We start from the raw sequence: 24,429 nt of genomic DNA, 5'->3' as shown, positions 1-24,429 counted from the left end.
CACCTAGCATCTTGAACCAACTGGGGTGGGAATGCTGGCTGAAAGCTTATTCTAAAAAGCTATCTTACAACATAGCATTAAGCCTCAGCTAAGTAATAAATCTTAATCAAAAGAAAGAGAGCAAGAAAAACTAAGGACCAAGCAATAATAAGTCTCATTTTTTTGTGTAATTCAAGTAAGGATCCAAATGAGTGTTGATGTCTCAGCCACAGAATAAAAGTCTCTAAGATACCATGCTTGAAAACCCCATTAACCAGAATTGAATGTCTTCCAATAAGAGCTTACACTTCTCTCTGTTTCCATTCATTCTCCTTGTGTTTTGCTGCTTTCTTGGGGACAAGCAAAATTTAAGTGTGGTGTTGTGATGACAAGTCATCTTAGGCTAGTTTCACAAGCCTTTTTCATTTATTTTTACTTGGTTTTCATGCATTTTTAGGCAATAAGTAAGTGTTTGAGTGAGAATTTCATGCCTGTCTTCATTCAATCAAACATTGTTAATATTGTGCATTATCATGAATTTATGCAAGAATTATATGATTATTATGAATGATGCAAAATTTGATGATTTTAGCAAGGCTTTGATTGAATGTTTGATTGATGACAGATGAAAAGATGCAAGGAAGAAATAGAGAAAGAAGTAGGGCAGAGGAATGCTACGTTCGTTTGGAGAACGCTACGTTCTCTAACGACGCATACATGTACAGGACACGCATGCGTAGAATAAGGATTTTGGAAGATCCACGCGTACGTGTGCATGACGCATACACGTGGCTGTGATTAACGTTCATTACAAAAGAACGCTACGTTCTCTTTCAAAGAACACTTGCGATAATTTCAAAATCTGGAACTCAACTTTGGCCATTGAAGCATACGCGTGAGGGACGCGTACATGTGGGTGTAGCTTCTTTGAAGAAGCACGCATACGTGTGGATTGCGAAGAAGCGGGGAGTTGATAATTTGACATCCACGCGTACGCATGAAGGACGCGTATGCTTGGTGAGTGTTCTTGGCAAGAATGCTACGTTCTCAAAGTGAACGCTACCAAGGGACGCACCAGCGTGTATCACGCGTGATGAGTACTTAGTGACCAAGGACGCGCATGCGCAGGAGATGCGTACGCATCGATGAATGAGCGCTGCGCTCTTTTTAAGAATGCTACATTCTCCTGAAGCTGCATTGAAGTACCAATACGGTCCCATTCTGACCTGCATCAACAAAGGCCAAAAACCCAATCCAAGTACTTAGAAGACTGAATTAGATAGTGTATAAATAGCGGAGAATTTGATTTCATAAAGAACGTTTTTCGAGAGGCTGGCAGTACAATAGGAGTAGGAGTAGAATAGAAGGCTGGAGGATTAGAGACTCCAGAGCTCTCTTGCAGGATTAGAGACTCTAGAGAGCTTAGCATAGTCTGAAACACTTTTACCTTTCTACACTTTTGCATTTCAGTTGTACGGAATTTAGTTTAGCTTATGCAGTTTCAATTTCTTGCAATTCTCTTCTGCAAGTTTCCTTCCTGCCAATTTTACATCTCTGTTCTTATTGAGCTTGATTTAGTCTTATGCAATTTAAATTTCCTGCAAGTGTTCTTAGAGCGATGATCAATTAAACCCCAACTTATTAGGGGGAGGAACTCTATTGTAATTCATATGAATTGAATGAAATTCTTCTTTCTCTCTTTCTAATTGGGTAGCTAAGAGATAAATTCTATTTTGATTTGATCCATTTACTCCGGAAGGGGGTTTGGCTCCGTTGAATTTCCATGTGAGCCTCGGAAGGGGAATCATGGAAATTAGAACTGAAGCCCTATCTCTCACAAATCTCTTGATCAACACTATTAGGGAGGAATTGAGATCTTGAGAATTTGTGTGGCTTATGGATGAGAGAACATGCTTAACCTCTTATCATGATAATTAAATTAAGGAATTGGTAAGATTGATTGTGATTAGATAGATTGGATTACCAAGAAATTGGGATCCAATCTGTAACAACCCCGATTTTCGAGTACGCGAGATCTTTTCTGAAAGTACGGATTTCTCCGAAAGATCATTAAGGGGAGAACCTCTGCTATATCATCAAGCATCTCAATCCTCATTGTCATTATATTATCTTTAATTCAGGACCTTAGTGGAGTTAAGCCCGGCAATGCAATTGCGAAGAACCTAGTTTTTGAATCGTATCGGTTAGGAGTTTTGATTCTAGTTTTTGTAAATAGTCTCTGTTTAACAAATCGGACTCAATTCATGAAAAGAGAGAGATAATAGTATAATATTATCATCATATCAGTCTTAGAAGATGCTTGAATGATATTATAAGGTTACCTAGTCTGTTTTAGTTAAAAACAGGAAATCAGTTTAACCGGGTTCACAATCTTTGATGACTTTAGCAATGCTAATGCCTCATCATACATGTTCTATTCTCATATTAAATATTTTACTAGTGTCATTTATGCTAGTAGCTCAGAAAATAATTCTTAGAGATGTTTTTACAAATGTTCCGATACATCTAGTTTTAGTAGTTATACACCTGAGATATTTTAATATTATTTTAACCCACCTCCAAGCCAACCAATCACAACTCACCCTACACCCCCAAGACACTCCAAGGCTGTCTCATTTCTTCATTTTGGCCAAAAATCATCAAGAGGAAAAGGAGAGAAAGTTCTTGGTTCATAAATCTTCAAAGCTTGATTTCTTCTGAACTAAAACTCAAATCAAAACTCCGATTTCACCAAAATGATCCTCTCTTCTTCCTCTACATAACCATATAACATATCAAGGCTGGAAATAAGGTGAGATGGCTGTCTCTCTCCCTCTTCAATTCGGTTTTCAAGGAAACATGCTTAAACATGTGTTTTCTTGATGTTCTTCCTTAGGAATCATGCTTAACTTGACTTAAGGGCCAAGAAACATTAATTTTCAGAAAGTTTAAGGTGAGAAATCCCTTCCTAACATGCTGAGTAAGATTTGGTTAGTTGAGGGTTTTAAAATTGTTCTTGATGTGATTTAGGAGGAAAAAGTGCTTAAGGACCACCTGAAAGTATAACCGAATTAGGAGCAGCAAAACCAGGTAGGGTTTGACGAAATTAATCTTGATTATTTGTGTGAGTTGTGTGAATGTTGTATGATTTGGCTGTGCTAAAAATTGGTTTCATATATGATTGATTCTTGGTAAAAATTTGGTGAAATTTTGATGAAACTTGATAAAATTCAAGCTTTAAGTTCATGTTCTTGGAGCAGCTGGAAAACGGAACCCTAGGCCCTAAATTGAGGTTAAATTTTTGTTAAAATCATGTAGAAAATATGGGGTTTTTGTGTCTGGGAATTTATTATGAATTATGGTAAAAATCGGTTGCTGAAAAGACTGAAAAACGGCTAAAAACAGAGAAAGAATCTGAAGAATTTACGAAGAACAAGAAGAACACTTTGAGTATGATGAAGAACATTGAAAAACACCTTTTTGATCTTTAAAAGGGCAAAGAAGTAAATATTTTGGTGTTTGGGGGATTATTTTGTAATTTTTGAAAGTTAGGGTGGTTAAAGTAGAAATATTAAAAGTTACGGGTGGTAAAAAGTGAATTTATAAAGTAAAAGGTTAAAGGAAGGTAATTTTAGAAAATATATTAATAAAATAATAAATAATAATTAAATATTAAATAATAATATTTAATTAAAAATAATATTTTAATAAAAATAATAAAATAATGCGAAAAATGCAGTTTTGTGTAAAAGCTTTAGAAAGACAACTTTAAGCGCAGAATCTCATAATTACCTTTATAAAATACTTAGGGAGTGGTAATAACATATTAGTGAGGCAAAGATAAAGGAAACATAAAAAGTTAAAGAAGAGATGAAAATCAAAGAAAAAGTATGTGAAGTTTTAATGACAGAATCAAACAGAGATTAGTAAACGAACTAGGGCAACATAGTTAGTCCTTGAGTTACCGTTAGGGTCAAGTATTATATGAAAAGTTAAACTATTTCAGTATAGAGTTAATGAACCTATACTTGAGACAGGCTAACTATTCATACCGAAATTTACATAAGCTTTAAATATATACGTTAAGCAGAGAAATCAGAGCAAAGTAGAAAAACAGAGAAAACAGAGTAACCAGAGCAGAGTAAAGAGGTAAAGAGAAAAAGAGTAATATAGATACAGAGAAAAGAGTAATCAGAGTAGAGTAAAGAGACAGAGAGAGAAGAGCAGTAAAACACACGAACTGATAATGTTAAATACAGAAAGTACCCACGAACTGAATGATCATTAGTCTCGGGGAAACCTACAAACTATTAACTATTTCGTGTGTGAGAAAATCCCACGAATTGATAATCATTGATTACGGGAATAACCCATGAACTGTTGATAATCTTTGATCTCGGGGAAACCCACGAACTGAGGATCTCTGTTTTGTTGTTTGTTGATCTCGGGGAAACTCACGAACTGAGGATCTCTGTTTTGTTGTATGTTGATATCGAGGAAACCCACGAACTGAGGATCTCTGTTTTATTTGTCTGTTGATCTCGGGGACGCCTACAAACTAAGGATCACTGTTTCTCCGTGTGCGTATATTTTGCACCGACTGTCGGTAGTCACGAAGGAGTGGTATTCTTACCACCGACACGTATGCACTAAGGACACAAAGGGAAACCATATCTGGGACTTGTTCTGAGGTAATGTCAGGATGCAGGGTGTAAACCGACACATGAGCTCATGGCCTGGATAGGACAGACATGCATCATACTTGGTTGTGCATTTTCTCTGCTATGATTGTTGAATGAATGTATGCTTTGTTTGTTTGTATTATATTCTTTGTATTTGTGTTTTATTTTCTTGTATTCGTTTGTTTGTGTTTTGCTTTCAGTTTTCTCTATTTTCTCTATTTATCTGTTTCTTCTATTTACTGCTTCTCAGTATTCTGCTATTTATCTGCTAAATAACACGGATTAATGAACTTAACTAATAACCCTGGCCCTACTAAGAACTTCCCAGTTCTTACCCCTTCTCTCTCTCTTCCCCCTTCAGATGGAAGTAAGAGTACCTTACCGTAGTTCGTTGAAGATGGTTCTGCAAAGAGGATTCAACTCTAGATAGTCTTCTGAGTCTAGGGTAAATCTCATTCTCTGTTTACATGTGTATACTGTGAGACCAGCTAATGTCTGCACCCCATTTGTACGTGAACTTTAACCTAAATCCTATGTACGAGACTCCTGTTGTGTGGCTACTTGATGAGGTACCAGAGAGATGTCCTATAGCAATGTCTGATCGTGTAGAGGAATAGCAGATGATGTTCTACCTTTTGATGACGTTCTACCTGACTTGAGTTTTGAAGACTTAGAACGTACTTTCCCTCACTTTAGTAGTTTAGAAGGACTAGGTGAGTATAGAGTCTAGGCTAGCCTGGGCGCCAGCTTAGGGACTTCTTGAACAGGTCAGGGCCTGGGATGTTGTATGTATATATATGTATATAGTTATTATCTAGTTATTTCTAAGGGTGTTCTAACTAAAAGTTTATACTTAGATAAAGGCTAGATCACCAAATGTTGTTAACTGCTTGTGATGTATTTATGTGTGGTTGTTTATAACTGTTTTATCTGTTATCAGTTGTGAATTGATTATGAATGATTCCATCTATTAATTCAAACATTTTCAAAAGAAAAATACCCCGCAAATTAACTACGTTTTTAACAACGAATCAGGCTCATATGATAAATAATAGATAATAATTAGGAAGATAAGTTGGTAGCACTCAGTTTCCGGTATGATCTAGACATACTGAAAATTGGGTCGTTACACAGTCAATTTCAATCTGCCATAGATCTACCCATATGATTGAGAAGGAAGTTGAGACCCATTTGACTCATTGTGGATTATAATATCTCCAATCCCTGATGAGTCTTTCTTTTTGTTAATTGTCCTTGAGTTCATTTCAGTTGCTTGATTTACTGCTCTTCTTTAATCTCCCAACACCCAATTCCCATTTACATTTCCAGCAATTTAAGTTTCAGCAATTTACCTTTCTTGTCATTTTAGTTTCAGCCAATTTACTTTCAGCATTTTAATTCTCCAGCAATTTACATTCTGTTAGTCATTTGCCACTCAAACTATCAACTGTTAGCTTAACTAGATTAATCACTCAACTAAGTTACTTGATCCATCAATCCCTGTGGGATCGACCTCACTTTTGTGAGTTTTACTACTTGATGCGACCCGGTACACTTGGTGGTTAGTTTGTGTGGAATCGATTTTCCCTCATCACCACCTCACCCCAAGTATGCTTATCTTGAAGATAATCAAAAGCTCCCAGCGATCATTACAAAGGAGCTTACTTCGCAACAAGAGGAGCGACTGCTTAATGTACTGAGAAGAAAAAAGAAAGCTATTGGGTGGAGTTTGGCGAACATAGTAGGTATAAACACTCAAGTTTGTGAGTACCGCATTTTTCTAGGGGAGGGAGCCAAGCCTATCCGTCAACCTCAGAGGCGGTTGAACCCCACAATTCTAGAAGTTGTGAAGAAGGAAGTGACCTAATTATTTGAAGCCGACATTATCTATCTAATCTCGGATAGTGAGTGGGTTAGTCCAGTACAAGTGGTTCCGAAGATGTCCAGCGTCACAATAGTGAAGAATGAGCATGGGGAACTCATGGGTACAACCATGCAAAATTCCTGGAGAGTGTGCATCGACTACAAGCACTTGAACTTGGCCACTCGCAAGGATCCCTATCCACTACCTTTCATTGATCAAATGCTTGATCGCCTGTCAGGTAAATCACACTATTGGTTTTTAGATGGTTATACTGGTTATTTTTAGATCCATATTGCTCCAGAAGATTAGGAGAAAACAACTTTCACATGCCCCTTTGGAACGTATGCATATAAAAAAATGCCTTTTGATTTATGTAATGCACCGGCTACGTTTCAAAGCTGCATGATGAGTATCTTCTCGGATCTTCTTGAGCATTGTATGGAAGTATTTATGGATGACTTTAGTGTCTATGGTGATTCCTTTGACCTTTGTTTGGATAATCTTGATAGAGTAGTAGAAAGATGTGCTAGTTCAAACCTTGTGCTGAATTTTGAAAAATGTCATTTTATGGTAACGCAAGGTATTGTTCTAGGCCATGTTGTCTCTAATATTGGAATCTCTGTTGATCCTGTAAAGGTTCATGTTATTTCTACTTTACCTTACCCTTCTTCTGTGAGGGAAGTCCGTTCTTTTCTTGGTCATGCAGGTTTCTACCGGCATTTTATCAAGGACTTCAGTTAGGTTGCACTATCCCTTTCCCGTCTGCTGTAGAAAGACATAGAGTTTGACTTGAGTAAAGACTACATGAAAGCATTTGACAAGATGAAGATTGTCTTTACCCAAGCTCCTGTTGTGAGAGGCCCTGACTGGAGTAGGTTATTCGAGATTATGTGTGACGCATCTAACTATGCGGTAGGAGCAGCGTTGGCTCAGCGCGAAGGTAAGGATCCCTATATTATAGCTTATGCTTCTAAAACTTTAGATGATGCCCAATCTAACTATACTACCACTGAAAAAGAACTGTTAGCAATTGTTTTTGCCTTGGATAAATTCTGGGCATATTTACTTGGAACCAAAGTGGTAGTGTATTCAGACCATGTGGCTTTGAAATACTTGCTAGCTAAAAAAGAGTCAAAACCAAGGTTAATCCGTTGGATACTGCTATTGCAAGAGTTTGATCTAGAAATCAAAGATAGGAATGGTTACCAAAATTTAGTGGCGGATCACTTGAGTCGCCTAGAACATATTAAAAGTGACTCCGCTCCTATCAATGATGCATTTCCACTTGATAGCCTGCAAGCAATATCTGAGGTGGTTCCTTTGTATGCATCCATAGCTAATTATTTGGTTAGTGGCACCTTTCCTCTAGATTTTTCTAAACATCAAAAGGACAAGCTCAAGAGCAAGTCCAAGTACTACATATGCGATGACCCATATTTATGGAGATGTGGTGCTGACCAAATAATAAGAAGGTGTGTTTCACAATCTGAAATTCAGTCTATTTTAGAGGCATGCCACTCTTCTAAGAGTGGTGGACACTTTGGTCCTCAAAGAATTGTAAGAAAAATTTTAGACTGCGGATTTTGGTGGCCCACACTTTTTAAGGATGCTAATATTTTCTATGACTCTTGCCACCAATGCCAAAGGTTTGGAAACATATCCAAGAGGGTTAAGATGCCCCAACAACTCATGTTGTTTTGTGAAATTTTTTATGTTTGGGGTATTGACTTCATGGGTCCATTTCCAAACTCGAATGGTTTCTTATATATTCTGTTAGCTGTTGATTATGTCTCTAAGTGGGTGGAAGCAATTCCTACCCGTACTGATGATGCTAACGTGGTTGTTTCTTTTGTTAGGAATAATATTATTTGCCGCTTTGGATCACCATGAGCAATCGTGAGTGATCAATTCTCTCACTTTGTAACAAAAGAATGACAGGTTTGATGAAGAAACATGGCATCATTCACAAGGTGGCGACGGCTTACCTCCCCAAACAAATGGACAGGTCGAGGTGTCTAATAGAGAGATCAAGCGCATTGAAGAATTGAAGATTGATGGTTAGAAGTTATAGTAAACTCTCGTTGTAGATATAGTTACTAAACCAAACAATCAACCTTTCTTACAAACATTTTGGTTGTCACAAGTAACAAACCCCTTTAAAATTGATAACCGAGTATTTAAACCTCGGGTCGTCTTCTCAAGAAATTGCAGGGAGGTATGTTCTTATTATTGATTATGAGGATTGTAAATTGGGGTTTTTAAGATGAGGAACAAGTACTTTAAATTGCAATTGAAATAAGTAAAAGACTGTAAAATAAATAAATAACTGTAAAATAAACTTTTTGCAAGGTATGAGAAATTAGAAGTCCTATCCTAGTTATCCTTATCAATGATGATGAAGATTGAATCTTAATTCCACTCAGTTAGTCTTTACTTAAAGTGAAGAAAAGTCAAGTGACTAATTAGTTAGATCCTCAAATCCTAGTTAATCCCTAAGGAAAGATTGGGATTATTGAAGTTCAATTCAATTAGCAAAGATAACAATTATCAATCATGTTTGAGTCTAATAACTCCTGAGTTACTGATTTCTTAACCAAGACCAAAAGGAGAAAAATAAATCTATTGGAATAAAAATGTCTTCAGATTGGAAGCAACAGTAATATAAATAAAAGAAAGCAATATTAAACTGAAATACCTCAATTAACATTAATTTAAAGAGTGATCTGTAACATAGAAGAATTCATAATTAAATTGAGAACATAATAAAAAGGAATATTGAACCTGGTAAAGAGATAATCCTGAAATCGAATAAAATCCTAAATCTAAATCTTAATCCTAAAGAGAGAGGAGAGAACCTCTCTCAAAACTACATCTAAATCATGGAAAACTAACTAATTGGAGACTCTCCCTGAATGGATGCATTCCCCCACTTCATAACCTCTGGTCTATGCCTTCTGGACTTGGATTTGGGCAAAAAAGGCTTCAGAATTCGCTATGAGCATTTTCTGCAATTTCTGGTGTGTGGCCTCTGTCACGCGTCCGCGTGGGTCACGCGGTCACGTCATTGGGAGTTTTTCCTTGTCACGCGGTCACGTCAGTCATGCGTCCGCGTCATATGCGTTTCGTTCAAGACGCGCGGTCCCGTCAGTCATGCGGCCGCGTTAATGTCTTTTCGCACTGGCATGCGGCCGCGTCGCCCATGCGATCGCGTGGCTGCTAGTTTCTTCAAAAACTCCATTTTATGCTTTCCTTCTAATTTTGTATGTTTCCTTTCCATCCTTTAAGTCATTCCTGCCTTAGCAGATCTGAAACTACTCAACACACGAATCACGGCATCGAATGGAAATAAGGGGTAATCAAAATAATTATTTTTAAGCATAGGAAACATGTTTTTCACATACATCACATAATGAGAAAGGGAAAGTAAAACCATGCAATTAAAATGAATAAGTGGGTGAAGGATTGAATAAATCACTTAGATTAAGCACAAAATATATCATAAAATAGGGGTTTATCAATCTCCCCACACTTAAACAATAGCATGTCCTCATGCTAAGTCCAAGATAAAGAGTAAGTTAAAGTTAAAGTGGTGGAATCTCATGCAATCCAATCTACTCTAAATGCAACTACCTACATGCATCATGCAATTCTTAATTGTTATTCACTTGTATATAAAGCTTACATGTAGTTGAATTAATTCACATTCTCAAGGAGTCATATATATATATATAGCCAAACCTTAGATAATGATAAAGCACTTTTACAGTTGAGATGGGAGAGAAAAATATTTTATAAACTTGCAAGACAATTAATAATTCAAGCAGAGATATATGTTAATGAGCTATTGAACCCTCACTGGATTTTGTGTTTACTCTCTAGTCACTCAGTGTTTATTGGGTTAATCACTCTATTCTTCTTTTTATCCTTCCTTTCTATAACTTTGTTCTTCATCTAACCAATCAATAATTATAGAATATAGGCATACAAAAGTCATGAGGTCTTTAATTAAGGTTGTAATGGGGCCAAGGTAAAGGTAAAGGTAAAGGTATATGTATAAGGCTAAGTGAGCTAATTAAGTGAATCCTTGATTAGTCTAAGATCTCACCTAACATACATACTTTGTAAAGCAAAACTTCTTTACCTATTTTTCCACTTTTTCCCACTTTTAATGTTACATGCTCATACTTTAACTTTTGTCCCATGTGCATTTATTTTGCATTTGGGGAATTCTTTTGTATCCCCTTTATTCAAATACTGAAAAATAACATTTTTTTATTGCACATGGTAATTCAATTATTTGATTTTACATGAGCATGCTTTCCAAAATTTTTATTTGAATAATTTTATTCTTTTCAACTTTTCTACCTTTTGTTTTTATCATCCATGTTCCCAATAGGTTTCCCACACTTAAAAAATTACACACTTTCTATCTTAAGCTAATCAAGGATTCAACTTGGGATTTTTATTTTGTTTTTCTGCTTAAGGCTAGTATTGTGGTTTATAGAATAAGAGGGGGTTTAAAGGTTCAAGGGGGCTGACAAGGGTGATGTAAAAGGTAGGCTATTTTGGGATAAGTGAGCTAAAATCAAATAATGGCCTCAATCACTCTCTTGGTATGTATTTATATTCTATAATTGGACATATATATTAAAACAAAGTAAAGAACACCAGAATAAATAAGAAGGGTGGAACACACAGGAATAAAAATTATGGTTTGAATGTAACCATACAATTAAGCTCAAAACTCATAGGCTGTGTATTCTCTAACTCAGAAATCATATATCAGTTATGTATGTCATGCAAGTAAAATTAAAAGTTCCCATTATTCTCAATGTAAAATTTATTTTGAATGGCTTTAAAATTTGTGTTTCTCCTTGATGAAATGTTGTTAACTAGCTAACATGGAATGCTATATATACAAGGTGTGGGTTGTTTCTATTATGTTCAAGTCTCTAGTTTACTTCCTCTTCTTTTTTTTTTAATATTTTCAAATTAAACTAAGTTATCTTATGCTAAAAAAAGGGTAAACTATACTAATCAATCCACAATTTTTATAACTAATAAGTTGGAATTGCAACTAGACTAAATGGTTAAAATATGAACTAAAAATGCAAAATGCAGAAATAGAGTAGAAATACATGAAAAGAGTAATGTATAAGTACTGAGAATAAAAATAAAAATAAAGAGAAAAATATAGAAAAAAAGCAAAATAAAATGAAAGAGTCTGTAGTGGTTCACCAAAAAATACGCCAGAGATGGCGACCTCCCCACACTTAAAATGAAGCATCATCCCTGATGCTCACTCAAGCAGAGTGTAAAGGGGTGTCATTACTGGAAGGGTGGGTAGTCGGAGTCTCTGTGGTGGTGGTCTGAGGATCTGCCTGCTGCAGAGGAGGTGCTGACTGGATAGGGATCTCTGGGTCTACAACCTGAATCTGAGGCAGAACCTCCTGATGTGATGCAGCCTGCTCTGTGCCTGCCTACGCACCCTCGCTCTGTGGATGGGTCTCTGCCTCGTGATCATCCGCCTCCTCCTCAGATGGTGTGTCAGGCTCTGAGGAAATGTCGCCACCAGATCGGATCATCAGCTTCAGGTGCTCATAGCATCGCTTGTTGCGACGCTCCATCTGGTCAAGCTGCCGAAATAGGCGGTGCACTAGGTGATAAACTAGCTCTAAGGCAGGTGGAGGTGCAATGGTGGTGGCAGGGGTAGCTGGGGCAGCTGTGGAAAAAGAGGGGCCGGCAGAAGGTGTGGCTGTCTCATCAGTAGCAGTGAGGAATGGAGGTCTGTAGCCCAAAGCCAAAAAGTTCCTGCTGTGAGGGATAATCTTCTTGCATTCTGCAGCAGGTGGCTTCTCATCAGCATCCTCCCAAGGCACGTCAGCTCGGCGGCCTAGCTGTGTAATCAGATAAGGAAAGGGTAGAGTGCCTCGGACGTGGACCCTGGCCATATAGTACCGGATAAAGCGTGGTAGGTACAGGTCCTTACCCTCCATCACACACCATAGGAGGGTGATCATAGCGGCAGGTATCTCTGTCTCATGGGTACTCGGCATGACAAAATTGCTCAGGATCTGGTGCCATAGCCGAGCCTCATCATTTAAGTAAATCCGCTTGATTCCCTTAGGCATGGTGGTATTCTGACCCATGATCCATGGAACGGTCGGGTCAAGTGCTATCCTAGCCTTGACTGTATCCCAAACAAACTTCATGAAGCGCATATCCTCCTCAGCTTTTTGATAACCATCCAGCTGATCAGATTTAGGCAGAAGCTTCAGAACATCCTCTATGGCCTCTTCAGTGACCAGAATCTGCTTCCCTCTTAGGTACACTGCATCTAGGGAAGTCTTGAAGTAATTGCAGTAAAATTCTTGATGCACGGAAAACTTGTCTCTTAACAAATTTCCTTCGGCAAGTGTACAGAATTTGTCGTCAAGTAAAAACTCACAATAGAGTGAGGTCGAATCCCACAGGGATTGATTGATCAAGCAACTTTAATTAGAGGAATGTTCTAGTTGAGCGAATCCAGGATTTGATTTTAGAATTGCAGAAAATAAAATGGCGGGAAGGTAAATGACAGAAAAAGTAAATGCTAGAATTAAAGAACTGAAAGTAAATTACTGAAGTAAATTGCAGAATTGTAAATGGGAATGGGGGAATTGCTCATAAAAGTAAGTAACAGAATATAAAGAGAATGGGTAAGATCAGAAATGGGGAGTTCATTGGGCTCAGGAGATGTTACATTCTCCGGATCAATTTCCTTTTCATCTCTTCCTCAATCAATACACTCATTGATCTCCTTGGCAATCTTAAGTGATTGAATTACAATTTCTTGTAATTCAATCTCTTAAATCTTGATCAATAGCCAATTCCTTGGTCAATTGCACATGAGAAGAGATGAAGTATGGTCACTGATTATACCACATGCATTTCCCAAATCAAGTGTTGAGAGGATTATAGTCACATATCTATCCAAACCCAATTTGGTCCAGCATGAGAAAGCATTTCTAGCTTGATCTCTTCATTCCTCTTTCAAGGGTCAGAAGAGATCCAAGTATGAATAGCTTCTTTTCCAAGATAACTACCCAATTGGATAAAGACCGAAAGCTTTCAAGTAAAATCAAGAGAAAAGATAGAAGAAGAATAATAAAAGCTAGTATTGATCCATCAAATTACAACAGAGCTCCCTAACCCAATGAAAGGGGTTTAGTTGTTCATAGCTCTGGAAAATGAAAACAAAGATGGAGAATACATGATGAAACTAGAAGTGCAGAAAAAGTAAATACAGAGAGTAATATTATGCCCAGAGGCTCCCTATAATTTCCAACTTTCTTTTAATTCAAAGCTACTCCTATATATACTACTCTTCTACTCTTCTAGTTGGTTCTTCAAGTCTTGGGTCTGGGCTTTAGATCTTGAGTTTGAAGCAGTTATCTTCTTCATTGGGATTGGTTTTTCTTGCAGAGAGAAAGTGTGAAGTGGGCAGAGACTTTAGCTCAGGACGTTAGTGGTGTTAACGTTCAGTGAAAATATGGGTTCGAGAACGTTAGTGACATTCCACTTTTTCACTAACGTTCCTTAACCAAGTAAGAGCCACGTTAACCTCAACGTTAGTGGCACAAACGTTGCCACTAACGTTGCCTCTTTATCCTTCGCGCACGTTATTGGGACTCAACTTTCCCAATAACGTTGAGAAGCCTCCCCCATCCCTACGTTAGAGTCCACATTAACTTAGTTAACGTGGCTCTTTTAACGTAGGCTTGCCATCCTTCGAGAACGTTAGTGACACTTAACATTGTCACTAACGTTCCAATGTGCCCCTTAGCTCCCACGTTAGAGTCCACGTTAACTAGGTTAAAGTGGCTTCTAACGTGGCCATGCTAGCCATCTCCAACGTTAGTGACAAAGTTGAGTGTCACTAACGTTGGCTCAACATTCCCTTATTCACGTTAGCTTTCACGTTAACTAAGTTAACGTGGGAGTTAACGTGGCTCATGGTGGCATCTGTGGGCTCCTTCCAACGTTAGTGACAATGTTGGGTGTCACTAACGTTGGCGTCACCTCCCTTCTTCACGTTAACTTCCACGTTAACTAGGTTAACGTGTCCTAGTGTGACTTGGCCAACGTTAGTGATAATATTGAATATCACTAACGTTGGCTTCCCCCCTTTCTTCTTAACGTTAGAGGCCACGTTAACTAAGTTAACGTGGTGACTAACGTGGCCACTTATGAGCTTGGTCCAACGTTAGTGATAATGTTAAGTGTCACTAACGTTGGCTTCATTTCCTTTCTTCCACGTTAGAGTTCACGTTAACTTAGTTAACGTGACTCTTAACGTGGGCAATGATGGCTTCGAGAGCGTTATTGGCAATCACTTTTCTCATTAACTTTGCAAGTTACTCCCATTCCACGTTAGTGTTAACGTTAGTGTAACTAACGTAGCCACTAATGTGGTTCTTCTTTGCTTCCTTTGTCCTGAAATCAAGCAATAAAGTGCATCAGAAGTTCTAGTCCAAGTCGTGGGAAATGCAACATCTAATTTGTCCTTAAAATAATGCAAAATCCTCATGAAATCATGTAAAGTGCACAATGTATGCTTGAATCAAGATGTAAGCGAATAGCTACCCAAAACTAGCTTATTTTCTAAGGAAATGCATGAAACTACCCTTAAAACAGTAAAGAAAAGGTCAGTGAAACTGGCCAAAATGCCCTGGCATCACAACACCAAACTTAAAGCTTGCTTGTCCATAAGCAAGTACTGGAACAAGAGAATGATGAATGGAATGCCAAGAGAAATGAGTCATTCTTGTGGAAGTCATATCCCTGGTTTTATGGTGGTTTCATGCATAGCAACTTAGGTTCATTCCTGGCTTTCAGACCTTTATTATGTCCTAGAATACTCACTGTGATTACATCCCATGAAACTTTTATTTATTGATCCTTTTGTTGTTATTTCAGGGCTTATTTGTGTTCTTAGGCTAAGTGTTCTGTAAGGGGGCAACTCTTTAAAATAAGCTTTCAGCCAACACTCCCGAACCAGTTGGTTCAAGGTGCTAGGTGTTGAAGCACCCCTAAGGACTTACTTGCTCAAGTCTCTCCCCCATACATACACACCACAGGCATATAGTTTATTTATTTTCTTTTCTTGAGACCTTGGTGTCCAGCACCTCTTTGGGTTACTAAATGCTCTGTAGTGAGGATTACTCTTGATAGTGGACTTTCAGCTGATAATCCCGAGTTAGTTAGCCCAAGTTATCAAGTGATAAGGCACCCCTAAGAGCTTATTCATCCAAGTAGATCCCTCACACAGGAGCACCACAGACACATGTCTCAAGATTAAAACCATTGGTGCCTAGCCTTATTGCTTACTCTTTTTCTTTTATTCCTCAACTTTGATTGTTCTTTCCTTTTTTTTTATTAGGAACTTCTCATTTAGCTAGTCTCATGGGGTGTGTCTCAAGTATAGTATTCATGACAGACAGTTGTCCTCCCACCTTATGGTTGAACCAACTTAGCTAACTTATGACTATACTATAAACTCATGAACTTATTCCATAGTATAAACTCTTCTCTGGTCTTTAGAAACACTCATTCTCTTTTTCATTTGATTCACAGGGACAAGCATACAAGTAAGAAAAGTAAGGATGCAGTGACATAAGGACTAGCAAACATAGACCCTTTTTTTTTAACACAAAAACTTAAAAGTCAGAATTTAAAAAAGTTTAAACTGAAATGGAAGCAAGTTCTATTTCATACAAGATCTTCCTTATTTAAAGCATAGAGAAAGATGGACCAAAGAAGGAACTCCACCACCTTTTACTCATGTGGTTGCCCATGCTTTCCTCCTTGTTTGTCTTCTTTGTGTCCCCTTGCATTCTCTCGTATCCGTGCCAATCTTGGTTGCTTCCAATCCTCAAGTGCCTTCCTCACTGACTCATGACTCTCTTCCACCCTTTGTCTTTCTTCTCGTGCTAATTCATCCCTCATTTCTTCATACCTTGTGATTCCTGGATGCAATATAGGCAGCTGTCCTACCAAGTAACCGAGCCTGGCTTGAGTATTTATATAATGCCCAGTCTCGCTCATGTAAACTCCTTCTGCGAATGCCCTTTGCTCGTCCAATAGTTCTGCCTGTTCTATTTGTCTTCGATGCATCTCATGTATATGTGAACCTTGATGTGCTTGGATGTTGATTAGCCTCTGGATGGATTCTTGTTGCTCATTTTGCCTTTGTTCCATCCTGTGGAATGTTTCACTCCATTGTTGTCCTTGACTCAGTTGCTGATCCATCATTTGCTTTTGCCAATCCCCTTATTGAGTAATCCATCTTGAGAGTGACTCCTCTTGCTGCCCCATCATCTATAGTTGAAGTTCTCTCTGTGCTCCTTGGCTTTCCAAATATTGTCGAGATAGCCCACCAATGGCCTCCTGCAATTGGTGCATATCCAAGGTGGCTGGTGCTTGCCCTTCTACGGCTTGTCCTTTTACTACTTGAGGGGCTGTCCTCTTCCTTTGCTTCCGTTGAAGCAGGGGGGATGCGGTGGCATGCATTCGTTGAACGGTTATTGGAATGCCCTCTTTTATCCACACGGGGTCTTCATCTTCAAACACCACCCCAGCTTTCTTGCACAGTCGGTAGATAGTGCTGGGGTAACCTAACGTTCCCCTTGAGTCGCTTTTCTCTGCCATTTTTCTAATCCCTTCTGCTATGAGTTCATGAACCTTGATCTCTCCGCCTTTGAGTATACAGTGCACCAGTGTGGCTCTCTTGAGATTCACCTCCGAGTTGTTCGCTGCTAGGAGGATGGACCTCCTTATAATTTCAAACCACCCTTTTGCTTCTGGTGCGAGATCTGCTCTTTTGATGAACCTTGGTCTCCTATCTGCATATCTTTCCCAGTCAGCTCCTGGTACACAAATGTCTTGCACAATCTGGTCATGATCAGGGTTGTTGTCCATTCTTGAATGATAACTCTCTTCTTCAAACGGTATGGACCGCAGCTTTAATGCCCTCATGACACTCATGGGACCAAAATCCACAATCTTTCCTCTCACAAAGCTTGTATATGACTCATCTGCCTTATCATATCGGACCACATTTGCATAAAACTCTCTTATAAGATTTGCATTCACCCTAATGACCGGATCAGTAAGGAGCTCCCATCTTCTCTTTTCTACCTTCTTTGTGATTTCGGGACACTCATTTTTCTTAACTTGAAATCCCAGCTCATAAATGATCTCCTTATCCACCATCCATCCGTATTGCAATGCATGGTACAAGCTTCTAAATCTCTTTTCATCATACGGGTGTTGCTCCATAGGTTCCTTTCCCTTCCTTCTTTTAGAGCTCAAAGATGCCATGAATGAAGGTTAATGCGTGAAGTTAGCAAGGGTGTGGAGACTTTTGGTTGTTTAAGATTGAGTGCAATGAAGGAAGTGAAGTGGAACCCGAAATGGAGAGGTGTGAAGAGTGGGTACGGAACAAGGATCACTTATGTAGAGAGGTTGTGAGTAAATGGAGGGTGTGGATTGATGGAGTGGTCGTTTGATGGACGGTTGGGGTTGTGCATGTAGAAAGGACAAGGATCATCACTTTATGATGGAGATTGCTCGGTCTCCAAGGGTCCCATTTTTTCCAATGTTGCATGGCAACATTTTCCAATGACTTCCTTTTTTAGAACAAGTGAATAATTCTTCCTTTTGTGGTGTCCGAACCTTCTTCCTTTAATTGTCCAATCTATCTCCTTCAATGCTCCTTTCCTTTCCCTATAAAGATCAAATAAGAAAAGTAAGAAATATCATAACAAAAAAATCAATTTAAATTTTTACGGCTAGAATAATGAAGAGAAGAAAAGATTTTGTTTATTCATGAACTCCAACTAACTAACTAACTGTGTATCCTTATATGCACATTGGTGGCACCATGGGGTGACACCAAGCTTAGTTTGGAGCACTGTGATGAAAACTTCTGTTCAAAGCTCCAAGACTAGCATGCTCTCAGTTGCATTCATGCTTTCTTGGCACGCTTTGAACACCAAACTTGTTCTTCACTATATACTGCAATATAAGGACTTCACCAAGTTTGGGTTAGAATTCATGAATATTGATTTATTCACTAGTAAAAGCTAATAAAACATGGGTTGCCTCCCATGAAGCGCTTCTTTAGCGTCACTAGCTTGACGTTTCTCCTTCATCAGGGAGGTTGATAATGCTTCAAGTCCACCCTCTTGCCTTGGACTTATATCCATTGGTTGTATCAATGATCTCTACATGTTCCAAGGAGAGAACCCTGTTGATAATGAAGACCTTAGGTAACTGAGATGGTACAGTGGGGAGATTAGGGGGGATATCTGGGAAGTAAGCTGAGATCACTTTATCTCCTGGAGAGAAGTCTTCCGTAGGGATCTTCTTGTTCCTCCACCCCCTTGGTACCTTCTTCTTTGTCCCTTTTGATGCTGCCTTGCTCTTGGCTACTTCTTCTTCTAAGGGAATTTTGTTGTTGTCTTCACATGCCTCTGGTGGTTTAGGTTCCTCCAGCTTCTCCTTGAGCTGTGACAACTGCTTATTTCCTTGTTCATCAACCAAGGGCTTTCCCAGATGGGCTGGTTGTGCTTCAGTGTTTGCTTCCTCTTTCAATATCTCATTATGATCTTTGCCTGATTTTTTGTTCTCTTGGTCTGCTTCTTGTGAGAGCTTGAAGACATTGAAGCTGAGTTGTTCATCATGGATCCTCAATATCAGCTCCCCTCACTCCACATCTATGAGTGCTCTGGCTATAGCTAGGAATGGTCTTCCCAATATGATTGGGTGAGTGTGACTTTCTTCCATGTCCAGGATGACAAAGTCTGTTGGGAGGAAGTATTTCCCAACCTTTAACAATACATTTTCCACCACCCCTATTGCTTGTTTTTGAGTTTTGTCAGCCAGCCTGATGACTACATCTGTGGGCAATATCTCATTGATCTGCAGCTTCTTCACCAGGGATAATGGCATTAAGTTGATGCTGGCTCCCAAATCACATAGTGCTTTATCAAACATTGTTTCTCCTATGGCACAGGGGACATGAAAACTCCCCGGATCTTTTCTTTTTGTAGGCAACTACGGTTGAATGAGAGCACTGCACTCCTTGTTCATCACTATAGTTTGGCCTCCCTTGAGTGAGCTTTTCCTGGGAAGTAGCTCCTTCATATACTTGATGTATGCAGGCATTTGTTGAATAGTCTTGATGAATGGTATGTTGACGTGCAGAGATGCAAACAAATCTAGAAACCTTGAGTATATTCTCTTCTCCACAACACCATTGAACAGTTGAGGAAAGGGTGCATAGAGTCTCAGCAGCTCATGTTGTGAGATTTCTGGTTCTTGATGATCTTTTTCCTTCTTCTCTACTGAGGTATCTTCAGGTTGTTCTGACATCTTGCTTGGCTTATCCTCAGTCTCCTTGTCACTTATAGTGATCATTTTGCAATCTTCCCATCTTACTTTCTTTGTTTCACCTCTCGGATTCTTTTATGTGTCACTTGGGAATCCATCTGTGGGTTTGGGAATTTGTTCAGAGAGATACCCCACTTGAGATTCCAACCTCTTGATTGTGTCTCCCTGGTTCTTGAAACTGCCTCGCACTTCCTCCTTGAACACCTTGTTGTCTTGAATCTCCGTGCTTATGCCTTCAAGTAGATTCTCAATCCTTGAGATTCTTTCATCAAATGATGATAAGTCAGGCTGAGGAGGGTTATTCTGGCCTTGATATGAATGTGGAGAGGTGCTGTTATGGGGGTGTTGATATGGTCTAGATGTGAAGTGTTGGTGGGTTGCATTGTTTGGATTTGGGCATCTTTGATCAAGGCTTTGGTCTTGTTGATTTCCCCACCCAAAGTTTGGGTGATTTCTCCATCCAGGGTTGTAGGTCTTGGAGTAAGGATCATGGTTTTGCCTAGGTGAATTCCCAATGTAGTTGGCTTGCTCCTGACTACCCTCTGCTTCTTCATTCTCTCCTTCTTGGGTTGTTGATGAAGTGGAGATTGCTGCTACTTGGTTCCTCTCCATCTTCTTGGTGAGGTCAGCCAGCTGCTGGGTAATGAGCTTGTTTTGGGCCAGCAGAGCATCTACATTGTTTAGCTCCATTACTCCTCTTGTGTTCCCTCTTTCGGAAGCATAGAAATAGTCGTTCTCTGCTACTATTTCACTGACATCTATGGCCTCCTCAATGGTCTTCTTCTTGTTCAAAGATCCTCCGGATGAATGGTCTATGGCCTTCTTTGACTCATAAGAGAGCCCTTCATAGAAAATGTGCAGCTGCACCCATTCATTGAACATATCTGGTGGGCACCTCCTTGTTAGGTCTTTAAACCTCTCCCATGCTTCATATAGAGTCTCACCATCTTGTTGCCTGAAAGTTTGGACCTCAGCTCTCAGCCTATTGATTCGTTGAGGAGGGTAGAATCTTGCTAAGAATTTGTTCACCACATCTTCCTAAGTTGTCAAGCTCTCCCTTGGGAAAGACTCCAACCACTTGGCTGCCTTATCCTTGAGTGAGAATGGAAATAAGAGCAATATATAGGCATCAGGGTGAACACCATTAGACTTTACTGTGTCACATATTCTCAGGAAGGTGGTTAGATGTTGATTGGGGTCCTCTTGGACACTTCCTCCGAACGAACAGTTGTTCTGAACAAGGGTGATGAGTTGTGGTTTTAGTTCAAAATTGTTGGCATGGATGGTTGGCTTTTGAATGCTACTTCCACAGTTTCCTGGGTTTGGATTGATGTAAGAGCCTAAAACTCTTCTATCCTCCCCAGCATAATTTGCTCGACCTCTTCCGCCATGGTTGTGAGCTTCTTCTTTGTGATGGTTTTCCATGTTGTCTTCCATGTTTGGTTCAAAGTATTCCTCAAAGTGTTCCTCCTCTTCTTCAGCACCAACTACACGTTTTTCTCTTGCCTCCCTCCTTAGTCTAAGGAAGGTTCTCTCAGGTTCAGAATCAAAGGAAGTTGAAGCCCCGCTTTTTCTCCCTGTCATACAACCAACAAGTAAAAGCAAAGAGAATATGTGCAGAAAGTATATCTGTCAGAATTACTGTTAGTGTGAGTGATGCAATATATCAAACAGTTAGTGGGTTAGTGAGATGAATGGTAAATAACAAAGAAAAAGTAGGGGGAAAGGAAGAAATTAACTAAAATAGGAAGTAAATGACTCAAACAGAAAATTAAATCAAACAAAAATAAAATGCTCAATCTAGTTATCCTCCAATCTAATCATTGTTGATGCACAATCAATCCCCGGCAACGGCGCCATAAACTTGATGCACGGAAAACTTGTCTCTTAACAAATTTCCTTCGGCAAGTGTACCGAATTTATCATCAAGTAAAAACTCACAATAGAGTGAGGTCGAATCCCGCAAGGATTGATTGATCAAGCAACTTTAATTAGAGGAATGTTCTAGTTGAGCGAATCCAGGATTTGATTTTAGAATTACAGAAAATAAAATGGCGAGAAGGTAAATGACAGAAAAAGTAAATGCTAGAATTAAAGAACTGAAAGTAAATTACTGAAGTAAATTGCACAATTGTAAATGGGAATGGGGGAATTGCTCATAAAAGTAAGTAACAGAATATAAAGAGAATGGGTAAGATCAGAAATGGGGAGTTCATTTGGCTCAGGAGATGTTACATTCTCCGGATCAATTTCCTTTTCATCTCTTCCTCAATCAATACACTCATTGATCTCCTTGGTAATCTTAAGTGATTGAATTATAATTTCTTGCAATTCAATCTCTCAAATATTGATCAATAGCCAATTCCTTGGTCAATTGCTCATGAGAAGAGATGAAGTATGGTCACTGATTATACCACATGCATTTCCCAAATCAAGTGTTGAGAGGATTATAGTTACATATCCATCCAAACCCAATTTGGTCCAGCATGAGAAAGCATTTCTAGCTTGATCTCTTCATTCCCCCTTTCAAGGTTCAGAAGAGATCCAAGTATGAATAGCTTCTTTTCCAAGATAACTACCTGATGAGCGGATATTTTATACGCTTTTTGGGGGTAATTTCATATAGTTTTTAGGATATTCTAGTTAGTTTCTAGTTTATTTCCATTAGTTTTTAGGAAAAATTCATATTTCTGGACTTTACTATGAGTTGTGTGTTTTTTTCTGTAATTTTAGGTATTTTTTTGGCTGAAATTGAGGGAGCTGAGCAAAAATCTGATTCAGGTTGAAAAAGGACTGCTGATGCTGTTGGATTCTGACCTCCCTGCACTCAAAGTGGATTTTCTGGAGCTACAGAACTTGAAATGGCACGCTTCCAATTGCGTTGGAAAGTAGACATCCAGGGCTTTCCAGCAATATATAATAGTCCATACTTTGCTCAAGGATAGATGACGTAAACTGGCGTTCAACGCCAGTTCTCTGCCCAATTCTGGCGTCTAGCGCCAGAAAAGGATTAAAAGTTGGAGTTCAACGCCAGAAATGGATCCAAACCCGGCGTTGAACGCCCAAAACAGCCTTATGCACGTGAAATGTTTAAGTCTCAGACCCAGCACACACCAAATGGGCCCCAGAAGTGGATCTCTGCACCATCTGTCATAGTCTACTCACTTTTTGTAAACCTAGGCTACTAGTTTAGTATTTAAACAACTTTTAGAGACTTATTTTGTATGTCATGACATTTTTAGATCTAAACTTTGTACTCTTTGACGGCATCAGTCTCTAAACTCCATTGTAGGGGGTGAGGAGCTCTGCTGTGTCTCGATGAATTAATGCAAGTATTCCTGTTTTCTATTCAAACATGCGTGTTCCTATCTAAGATATTCATTTGCACTTCAACATGAATGTGATGAACGTGACAATCATCATCATTCCCCCACGAACGCATGCCTGACAACCACTTCCGTTCCACCGTAGAATGAATCAATATCTCTTGGATCTCTTAATCAGAATCTCCGTGGTATAAGCTAGATTGATGGCGGCATTCATGAGAGTCCGGAAAGTATAAACCTTGTCTGTGGTATTCCGAGTAGGGCTCTGGGATTGAATGACTGTGACGTGCTTCAAACTCGTGAGTGCTGGGCATAGTGACAGACGCAAAAGGATAGTAAATCCTATTCCGGTACGATTGAGAACCTGCAGATGATTAGCCGTGCGGTGACAGCACACCTGGACCCTTTTCACTGGAAGGATGGATGGTAGCCATTGACAACGGTGATCCACCAACACACAGCTTGCCATAGAAGGACGTGCGTGCGTGAATCAGAGGACAGAGGAAAGCAGAGATTCAGAAGACAAAGCATCTCCAAAACTCCAACATATTCTTCATTACTGCATAACAAGTAACCTTTAACCCATGCTCTCTTGTTTTTTCGTAATTCAACTGATAAATACAATTGACTTCCTGACTAAGAATTGCAAGATAACCATAGATTGCTTCAAACCAACAATCTCCGTGGGATTCGACCCTTACTCACGTGAGGTATTACTTGGACGACCCAGTGCACTTGCTGGTTAGTGGTACGAGTTGTGAAAAGTGTGATTCACAATTCGTGCACCAAGTTTTTGGCGCCGTTGCCGGGGATTGTTCGTGTTTGAACAACTGACGGTTTATTTTGTTGCTTAGATTAGGAAAATTTTTCTTTTTGGTTTAGAGTCTCTTATTATTGTTCTTGGTTAAAAATATCCTTCTTCAAAACAAGTGTTACATTTATTGCCCAATTGGCTAGAGTGTTGGTTTATGTTCTTGATGATTAGGCACCAGTTTTATTTTTTTTTGAAACAAAGGAAGCTCAACACATTAAAGTGGAGCAAATAAAAGAAAAAAGAAGACACATAACTAGCTACCAACAAATAAACCAACCCCTACTATCCCCAGTACTCTCATCCTCCCCCAGGATCACCACCACTCCATTC

The 24,429-nt window shown here is 39.1% G+C and overlaps 1 non-coding gene across 1 annotated transcript; it reads left to right on the top strand.

Annotated features, from left to right (window-relative positions):
* The first annotated feature begins 20,836 nt into the window (after window positions 1-20,836).
* On the top strand, window positions 20,837-20,943 carry LOC148577239 (small nucleolar RNA R71). The gene has a single exon (XR_015903975.1). It is a non-coding gene; the product is annotated as a small nucleolar RNA R71 (small nucleolar RNA).
* Window positions 20,944-24,429: the final 3,486 nt, after the last annotated feature.

The sequence above is a fragment of the Arachis ipaensis genome, chromosome B1 (genome assembly GCF_059453495.1).
Source record: "Arachis ipaensis isolate K30076 ecotype BB chromosome B1, ASM5945349v1, whole genome shotgun sequence".
In the NCBI taxonomy this organism is placed as follows: domain Eukaryota; kingdom Viridiplantae; phylum Streptophyta; class Magnoliopsida; order Fabales; family Fabaceae; genus Arachis; species Arachis ipaensis.
This window is presented reverse-complemented; position numbering and strand designations above follow the sequence as displayed.